Below are 10,770 nucleotides of genomic sequence, written 5' to 3' on the forward strand. Positions count from 1 at the left end.
ATCCCGATGGAGCTAGGAGGGGCCGCATCTAGGGAGATCGGAGGAAGAGGCTCCTCCTGTACCAGTTGTGGCCGGAGAGGGCACACTTCAGGTCGGTGCTGGAGGAGTTCATCTGGGAGTCGAGAGGGCAGGCAGAACACTCCTCGGTTACCCCAGGTGAGTCAGCACCACACTCTCCCAGAGTTTCCTGTTGGTCACATGTTTTTATTAATTTGTTTCCTTACATTTTTTCCCTCTCTCCAGCATAAGGCGCTAGTCGATTCAGGCGCAGCTGGGAACTTTATAGATCGCGGACTCGCTCAGAGGTTGAGGATTCCGTTAGTAAAAGTAGACCCCCTTTTTCCCTTGCACTCTTTAGATAGTCGACCATTAGGGTCAGGGCTGGTCAGGGAGGCCACAATTCCTTTGGAGATGATTACGCAGGGGAATCATAAGGAGCGGATTAGTCTGTTCCTTATCGATTCACCTGCGTTTCCGGTGGTGCTGGGGATTCTCTGGCTGGCTATTCACAATCCAACGATTTCGTGGAAACAGGGAACTCTCCAGGGGTGGTCTGATGAGTGTTCAGGCAGGTGTGTAGGAGTTTCCATCGGTGCGACAACGGTGGAGAGTCCAGACCAGGTTTCCACCATGCGCATTCCCGCTTAGTATGCCGATTTGGCTATCGCTTTCAGTAAAAAGATAGCGACCCAATTACCACCCCATCGACAGGGGTGTTGCATGATAAACCTCCAGGTAAACGCTGCACTCCCCAGGAGTCATGTGTATCCTTTATCCCAGGAGGAGACGTTGGCTATGGAGACATATGTCACCGAAGCTCTGGGACAGGGGTACATTCGGCCCTCCATGTCACCCGTCTCCTCGAGTTTCTTTTTTGTGAAGAAAAAGGATGGTGGTTTGCGTCCGTGTATTGATTATCCTGTTGACTGGTGAGGGTTTCCTTTTGGGAACGACCCCTCCCACATTCAGCTGGAACGTGGCGCACGGAACGCAAAAATATTCTTAGAAATATTTAACCTCCACACATTAACAAGTCCAATACCTAAAATGAAAGATAAACACCTTGTTCATCTACCCAGCATGTCAGATTTTTTAAATGTTTTACGGCGAAAACACACCACATATTTATATTAGACCACCACCGAAACGAAGACAAGAGGCAGCCATTTTGTCCCAGAAAATATAAAATTATAAAAGCAGGATTAAAAAATAAATCATTCACTAACCTTTTGAAAATCTTCATCAGATGACAGTAATAGGACATGTTACACAGTACATTTTTTTTTCAATAATATGCCATTTATATCCATAAATGTCCATTTACATTGAATTCATGTTCAGAAAATACTGAAAAATGTCCGCAGAAAATATAGATAGCGCCGCAAGATAACGTAAATAGACATCATAAACTTTGACTAAATATACATGTTCTACATTTAGTTAGAAAGATACACTGCTTCTTAATGCAATCGCTTTGTTACATTTATTTTTAACGTTACAGAAATCGCTCACTATTCAATATTCTGAGACGGCGCTCAGACATAAGCAATATTTCTCCGCTATGTTGGAGTCAACAGAAACACACAATTTCAGCATAAATATTCCCTTACCTTTGATGGTCTTCGTTCAGAATGTACTGGAAGGGTTCATACTTACCCAAAACATCGTTTGGTTTCAAGTCTTGTGTCTTTGTATTAGCATCTGCTAACAATATCAGCTGAAATGCACCCAAAATGGCCTCTGGTCCCGAAAAGTTGCGCATCAAAACTTCAAAATTACATATTATATGTCGACTAAACAGGTCAAACTAAGTGCAGAATCAAGCTTTAGGATGTTCTAAACGTACAAAACAATTTTCAATTCAACCGGTCATTGTTAGTTCTCCTCCGGAGTGCTGGAACAAAGGAATGAATGGGACCAATTCGCGCCCTAACGCACAGGGATTTTCTCGCGACACGCACTCAATTCACTCCCATATGGCCAAAACTCGCGGGATTTGAACGATTAAACGCTCAATTGAATGAGGACATCTAGTGGAAGACATAGAAAGTGTCCCCAGATCCATAGCTGGTTGGGAAGGGTGGGGGCGATCACGTCAAAGTTGCCCCAACTTTCATGATCCCAAAACTAGTTTGGAAGAATGCCTGCCCTGTGAGTTCTGCTATACTTACAGACATAATTCCAACGGTTTTAGAAGCTCATTGCTACGGCAGTGGAATCATTTCACGGAGCGCAGTTCTTCACGAAACTGGATCTCAGAAGTGCGTATAATCTGGTGCGTATTCGGGAGGGAGATGTAGTGCTAAATGCGGTTTTCCACTCATTTGGCCATTATGAGTACCTCGTCATGCCGTACGGGTTAAAGAATGCTCCAGCTATCTTTCAATCCTTCGTGGATGAGATTCTCAGAGACCTGCACGGACAGGGTATGGTAGTGTATATTGACGATATTTTGATCTACTCCGCTACACGCACCGCGCATGTGTCTCTGGTGCGCAAGGTTCTTGGGCGACTGCTGGAGCATGACCTGTATGTGAAGGCGGAGAAATGTGAGTTTTCCAAACGAGCCGTTTCCTTCCTGGGTTATCGCATTTCCAGCTCGGGGGTGGTAATGGAGGGTGACCGCATCAAGGCCGTGCGTAATTGGCCGACTCCGACCACGGTAAAGGAGGTGCAGCGGTTCTTAGGGTTTGCCAATTACTACCGGAGGTTTATCTGGGGTTTTGGTCAGGTAGCAGCTCCCATTACCTCACTGATGAAGGGGGGGCCGGTGCGTTTTCAGTGGTCAGCAGAGGAGGACGGAGCTTTCCGTAGGTTGAAGGCGCTGTTCACTGAGGCGCCGGTGTTGGTGCATCCGGACCCTTCTTTGGCGTTCATAGTAGAGGTGGACGCATCCGAGGCTGGGGTTGGAGCGGTGCTCTCACAGCGCTCGGGTACGCCACCGAAGCTCCGCCCCTGTGCTTTTTTTCCGAAGAAGCTCGGGCCAGCGGAGCGGAATTATGATGTGGGGGACAGAGAGTTGTTGGCTATGGTTATGGCCCTGAAGGTGTGGAGACGCTGGCTTGAGGGGGCTAAGCACCCTTTCCTTATCTGGACTGACCACCGTAACCTGGAGTATATCCGATCAGCTACGAGACTGAATCCTCGTCAGGCAAGGTGGGCCATGTATTTCACCAGATTTCGTTTTACTATCTCGTATCGACCAGGTTCCCTCAACACTAAGGCCGACGCGCTGTCCCGCCTCTATGACACTGAGGACCGGTCCATCGATCTTACTCCCATCATTCTGGCGGCTAAGCTGGTGGCACCAGTAGTATGGGAGGTGGACACGGACATCGAGCGGTCGCTAAGGGAGGAACCTGCGCCTCCACAGTGTCCGGAGGGTCGTAGGTACGTGCCGCTCGCTGTTCGTGATAAATTGATTCGATGGGCTCATAGTCTACCCTCGTTGGGTCACCCAGGTATTTCAAGGACAGTACGAGGTCTTAGGAGGAAGTACTGGTGGCCCACCTTGGTGAGGGGTGTGCGACTCTGTCTCCTCCTGTTCGGTGTGTGCCCAGAGTAAGGCTCCTAGGCACCTGCCACAAGGGAATTTACAACCCCTCCCCGTTCCACAACGGCCGTGGTGGACCCATCTATCGGTGGATTTTCTTACTGACCTTCCCCCCTCTCAGGGGAACACAACGATCCTGGTCGTTGTGGATCGGTTCTCTAAGTCCTGCCGTCTTATCCCGTTGCCCGGTCTCCCTACGGCCCTGCAGACTGTGGAGGCCCTTTTCACCCATGTCTTCCGGCACTACGGGGTGCCCGAGGATATAGTTTCTGATCGTGGTCCCCAGTTTACCTCCCGTGTGTGGAGGGCATTTATGGAACGTCTGGGGGTCTCGGTCAGCCTGACCTCAGGGTATCACCCGGAGAGTAATGGGCAGGTGGAGAGAGTGAACCAGGAGGTGGGTAGGTTTCTGCGGTCGTATTGCCAGGACCGGCCAGGGGAGTGGGCGAGATATATCCCCTGGGCAGAAATGGCCCAGAACTCACTAAGCCACTCCTCTACCAACATGTCACCATTTGAGTGTGTGTTGGGGTACCAGCCGGTCCTGGCACCATGGCATCAGAGCCAGACTGAGGCTCCTGCGGTGGAGGAATGGGTGCAGCGCTCTAAGGAGACCTGGAGGGCCGTCCAGGAGTCATTACGCCAAGCGAGTGGACGGCAGAAGAAGAGCGCTGACCGTCACCGCAGTGTTTGCACCGGGGGACAGGGTCGGGTTCTCGACCCGAAACCTGCCCCGCCGCTTGCCCTGCCGGAAGCTGGGTCCGCAGTATGTAGGGCCATTTAAAGTCCTGAGGAGAATAAACGAGGTTTGTTATCGATTATTACTTCCTTCGTATTATCGCATTAACCCCTTGTTTCCTGTGTCTCTCCTCAGGCCGGTGGTAGCTGGTCCCATGCAGTAAGGTGAGGTTCTGGAGGTCCCTCCGCCCCCTCTGGACATCGAGGGGTTCCCAGCGTACACGATACGAGCTATTCTGGACTCAAGACGCCGGGTGAGGTGCCTGCAGTACCTCGTTGACTGGGAGGGGTACGGTCCGGAGGAGAGGTGCTGGGTCCCGGTGGGGGATATTCTGGATCCATCTATGTTGAGAGAGTTCCATCGCCTCCATCCGGATCGCCCTGCGCCTCGGCCCCCGGGTTGTCCCCGAGGCCGGCGTCGGCGAGCTGCGCGTCGGGGGGGGGGGGGATACTCACGAATATTACCGAAGGTGACTCCCCTTCTTGTTCGGGTGGCGGTCGTCGTCGCCGGTCTACTAGCTGCCACCGATCCTTTGTTCTGTGTTCGTTTGGTTTTGTCTAATTGGTTTCACCTGTTCCTTGTTTGGTTGTTAGGGTTGGGTTATTTAAGTTCATTCAGCCCGCTTCTGTTTGTGTGGGCTTGTTCATCTGTATGTGTTAGAGTGGTTAGTGTTTTCATTTGGGTTTCTCGCTGTCCTTGTATTTTCACGATAGGGTACTTTTTGTTCTGTAGTTATACCTGGTGTGGTATACTATTTTTGTTCCTATGATTATTTTTGGACATTAAAGCGTGTTTTTCCCGCATCCTTTGCTCTCTGCGCCTGACTCCACACCTATTCACTCATTGAGCGTTACACTGTGTTTATTTTCTGCAACTTAACATGTGTAAATATTTGTATGAGACAACTGAGACTGAACAAGTTCCACAGACATGTGACTAACAGAAATTGAATAATGTGTCCCTGGACAAAGGGTGAGTCAAAATCAAAAGTAACAGTCAGTATCTGGTATGGCAGCCAGCTGCATTAAATACTGTAGTGCATCTCCTCCTCATGGACTGCACCATTTTTTGCCAGTTCTTGCTGTCAGATGTTACCCCACTCTTCCACCAAGGCATCTGCAAGTTCCCAGACATTTCTGGGGGGGAATGGCCCTAGCCCTCACCCTCCGATCCAACTGTTCCCTGAAGTGCTCAATGGGATTGAGATCCGGGCTCTTCGCTGTCCATGGCAGAACACTGACATTCCTGTCTTGCAGACAATCACGTACAGAACGAGCAGTATGGCTGGTAGCATTGTCGTGCTGAAGGGGGGAGGATGAGGGAGGAGGAAGTCTTCCCTGTAAGGCACAGCTTTGAGATTGCCTGCAATGACAACAAGCTCAGACCGATGATGCTGTGACACACCACCTAAAACCATGACGGACCCTAAACCTACCAATCGATCCCGCTCCAGAGTACAGGCCTTCGTGTAACACTCATTCCTTCGACGATAAACGCAAATTCGACCAACAACCCTGGTGAGACAAAACGATGACTCGTCAGTGAAGAGCACTTTTTGCCAGTCCTGTCTGATCCAGTGACGGTGGATTTGACCCATAGGCAACGTTGTTGCCGGTGATGTCTGGTGAGGACCTGCCTTACAACAGGCCTACAAGCCCTCAGTCCAGCCTCTCTCAGCCTATTGCGGACAGTCTGAGCACTGATGGAGGGAGTGTGCATTCCTGGTGTAACTCAAGCAGTTGTTGTTGCCAACCTGTACCTGTCCCGCAAGTGTGATGTTCGGATGTACCGATTCTGTGCAGGTGTTGTTACACATGGTCTGCCACTGCGAGGACGATCATCCTGTCTTCTTGTAGCGCTGTCTTAGGCGTCTCACTGTACGGACATTGGAATTTATTGCCCTGGCCACATCTGCAGTCCTCATGCCGCCTTGCAGCATGCCTAAGGCACATTCACGCAGATGAGCAGGGACCCTGGGCATCTTTCTTTTGGTTTTTTTCAGAGTCAGTAGAAAGGCCTCTTTAGTGTCCTAAGTGTTCATAACTGTGACCTTAATTGCCAACCGTCTGTAAGCTGTTAGTGTCATAACGACCGTTCCACAGGTGCATGTTCATAATTGCTTTTATAGATAATTGAACAAGCATGTGAAACAGTGTTTAAACCCTTTACAATGAAGATCTGTGAAGTTATTTGGATTTTTACAAATTATCTTTGAAAGACAGGGTTCTGAAAAAGGGACATTTCTTTTTTTGCTGCGTTTAGCAACAGTAACTATCTATCTATTATACCTGCAGTTAAACAAATAAATCTTAAATCTTCTTCAGGCTAGGGTATATTTTTCTCCATTCTGCCTGACTGACGTGCCCAAAGTAAACTGACTGTTGCTCAGGCCCTGAAGCCAGGATATGCATATAATTGGTACCATTGGAAAGAAACCACTCTGAAGTTTGTAGAAATGTTAAAATAATGTAGGAGACTATAACACAATAGATATGGTAGGAGAAAATCCAAAGATAAAATAACCAGAAATGTTCTGTTTTTGAGAGTCCATGCTCTTCCATTAGAACGTATAGGGAAAAATGTAATCCAGCTCATAGTATGCACTTCCTATGGCTTCCACTGGATGTCAGTAGTCTTTGTTCAAGGTTTCAGGCTTGTTTCTTCCCAAACGAGGAAAAATTATGAGTTTTAGTACTGTTATACAGACTTGGAAATTAGTTTATGCGCGCGCGCACCTGCTAATATCGTTTTCCTATTGAACATACTTCTTTCCGTATTAAATATTATAGTTTAATTGCATTTTAGGGTACCTGAGGATTCTATAGAAACGTATTTTGACTTGTTTTAATAAAATTTAGTGGTAGCTTTTTGGATTCCTTTCTCTGCATGTTGAATGAGTGGATTACTCAAATAAATGGCGCCAACTAAACAGACTTTTTGGGATATAAAGAAGGATTTTATTTAACAAAATTACACTACATGTTGTAGCTGGGACCCTTTGGATGACAAATCAAGGAAGCTTTTCAAAAAGTAAGTGAATATTTAATCGCTATTTGTGAATTTATGAAACCTGTGCTGGTGGAAAAATATTTTGATGTGGGGCGCCGTCCTCATGGCACGGCATGCTTTCACTGTAAAGCCTATTGTAAATCAGACAGTGCAGTTAGATTAACAAGAATTTAAGGTTTTAACTGATATATATAAGTATGTTCCTAAATGCTTAATATCCATAATTTTTATGATTATTTATTTGAATTGCGGGCCCTCCAGTTTCACTGGAAGTTAAGGGGACCTTAACAATTAAGGTCCCCTTAATCAGTAATGGGGAGGGTCTTTGGGACCCTAAGCCCTTCACTCAACAACCACCATCATTAACAATGCCTTGTAGCAGTACAATGCAGTCTATGACTGTAGCAATAAACTGTAGACCTCTATACTCTTAGAAGGGTTGTCTTGAACAACAAGGGGTCCTGGAGAAGACTTGCCTACCTTCATCAGGACAGAAGGCACCCCAACTTTATTTTCATTTTGTAAAATTTTATAATTAAAAAAGGATTTTAAACCAACTTCAGGAAAATTAATAGGCCTAATGTTGAGGGCAGCATGGAACTTGAAACTCTTGACCCGCTCCACTACAGCCCTGTTGATGTGAATGGGGGCGTGTTCAGCCCTACTTTTCCTGTAGTCAACAATCAGCTCCTTTGTTTTGCTCACATTGAGGGAGAGGTTGTTGTCCTGGCAACACACTCCCAGGTCTCTGACATTCCTATAGGTTGTCTCATTCTTGTCGCTGATCAGGCCTACCACTGTTGTGTTGTCAGCAAATTGAATGATGGTGTTGGAGTCGTGCTTGGCCACGCAGTTGTGGGTGAACAGGGAGTACAGCAGGGGACTAAGCATGCACCCCTGTGGGCCTGCCGTGTTGAGGATCAGCGTTGCAGATGTGTTGTTGCCTACCCTTACCACCTGAGATCCAGTTGCAGAGGGAATTGTTTAGTCCCAGGGTCCTTAGCTTAGTGAAGAGCTTTGTTGGAACTATGGTGTTGAACACTGAACTGTAGTCAATGAACAGCATTCTCACATAGATGTTCCTTTTGTCCAGGTGGGAAAGGGGAGTGTGGAGTGCGATTGAGATTGCGTCATCTGTGGATCTGTTGGGGGTGGTATGCAAATTGGAGTGGCTGGAGGGTTTCCGGGATGATGGTGTTGATGTGAGCCATGACCAGCCTTTCAAAGCACTACATGTCTACCGACATGAGTGCTACGAGGCGGTAGTCATTTAGGGAGGTTACCTTGGATTTCATGGGCACAGGGACTGTGGTGGTCTGCTATAAACATGTAGGTATTACAGACTCGGTCAGGGAGAGGTTGAAAATGTCAGTGAAGACACTTGCCAGTTGGTCCGTGCATGCTCTGAGTACACATCCTGGTAATTAATCTTGCCCCGCAGCCTTGTGAATATTTACCTGTTTAAAGGGCATGCTCACATCGGCTACGGAGAGCGTGATCACAGTTAGTTGTCTGGAACAGCTGGTGCTCTCATTCATGCTTCAGTGTTGCTTGCCTCGAAGCATAAAAGGCATTTAGCTCATCTGGTAGGCTTGCGTCACTGGGCAACTCGCAGCTGGGTTTACCAATTATGGTATCAAACTCTAAAAATTCACTTGAATTTAGCTTACCGGAGACATCTCCTGGCATTCAACTGTGCTGATGGTATCCATCCTGGCAATCAATCCATCTGGAGCAGTTAATCAAACTGACTTCAGTCCAGACAGAAGTAGCCATGGAATTCCTCTCCAAACAGTCAAAACTCTTGAATGAGACGGTGGAACTCTCCTGCCTGCTTTCAGGACTTCAACCATCCCTAGACCCACATAGACCTGTGCTTTTGGCGAGACTGGTCCAACAGCGAGATCATGACCACCTTCCTCAACGTTGGTCTCATTGTTAAAAGCCTACTATCTACTATATTGACTATTTATTATTGTAATTCTATCCAAAACTATGCATTTCTAAGGGAAATTATATTATAGGCTGTCACAAATGTGTAGATGTCATGGAATAAATAATATTTATGCTACTCTGCAAATTAATTAATTAAAAACTTCAAGAAATTCTGTCGTAAAGATTTTTTTTTTTTAGAATAATAGTGAATATATCACAACTATGAAATAACACATATGGAATTATTTAGTAACCAAAAAAGTGTAAAAGAAATCAAACTATATTTGAGATTCTTCAAATAGCCACCCTTTGCCTTGATGACAGCTACACACTCTTGGCATTCTCTCAACCAGCTTCACCTGGAATGTTTTTCCAACAGTCTTGAAGGAGTTCCCACATATGCTGAACACTGGCTGCTTTTCCTTCACTCTGCAGGTCGACTCATCCCAAACCATCTCAATTTGGTTGTGGTTGTGGGATTGTGGAGGCCATGTCATCTGATGCAGCACTCCATCACTCTGTGTGTGACGTCCAAACTCAGTAGCTCTACACTCACTAAGTTGACTGTGCCTTTAAACAGCTTGGAAAATTCCAGAAAATGATGTCATGGCTTTAGAATCTTCTGATGGGCTAATTGACATCATTTGAGTCAATAGGGGGTGTTCCTGTGGATGTATTTCAAGGCCTACCTTCAAACTTAGTGCCTCGTTGCTTGACATCATGGGAAAATCTAAAGAAACCAGCCAAGACCTAAGAAAAAAAAATTGTAGACCTCAACAAGTCTGGTTCATCCTTGGGGGCAATTTCCAAACGCCTGAAGGTACCACGTTCATCTGTACAAACAATAGCACACAAGTATAAACACCATGGGACCACACAGCCATCATACCGCACAGGAAGGAGACGCGTTCTGTCTCCTAGAGATGAATGTACTTTGGTGCAAAACATGCAAATCAATCCCAGAACAACAGCAAAGGACCTTGTGAAGATGCTGGAGGAAACGGGTACAAAAGTATCTATATCCACATTAAAACGAGTCCTATATCGACATAACCTGAAAGGCCGCTCAGCAAGGAAGAAGCCACTGCTCCAAAACCGCCATAAAAAAAGCCAGACTACGGTTTGCAACTGTATATGCTGCAACATCTCAAGACATCAGTCAGGAAGTTAAATTTTGGTCCAAATGAGTCTTCCAAATGGACAATGACCCCAAGCAAAGTTGTGGCAAAATGGCTTAAGGACAACAAAGTCAAGGTGTTAGAGTGGTCATCACAAAGCCCTGACCTCAAACCTACAAAAAATGTGTGGGCAAAACTGGCCTACAAACCTGACTCAGTTACACCAGCTCTGTCAGGAGGAATGTTTGGTTTGACACAAGTTAAACGATTTAAAGGCAATGCTGCCAAATACTAATTGAGTGTATGTAAACTTCTGACACACTGGGAATGTGATGAAAGAAATAAAAGATCAAATAAATCCCTCAACTATTATTCTGACATTTCACATTCCTAAAATAAAGTGGTGATCCTAACTA

This window comes from Oncorhynchus mykiss, chromosome 17 (genome assembly GCF_013265735.2).
Source record: "Oncorhynchus mykiss isolate Arlee chromosome 17, USDA_OmykA_1.1, whole genome shotgun sequence".
In the NCBI taxonomy this organism is placed as follows: Eukaryota; Metazoa; Chordata; class Actinopteri; order Salmoniformes; family Salmonidae; genus Oncorhynchus; species Oncorhynchus mykiss.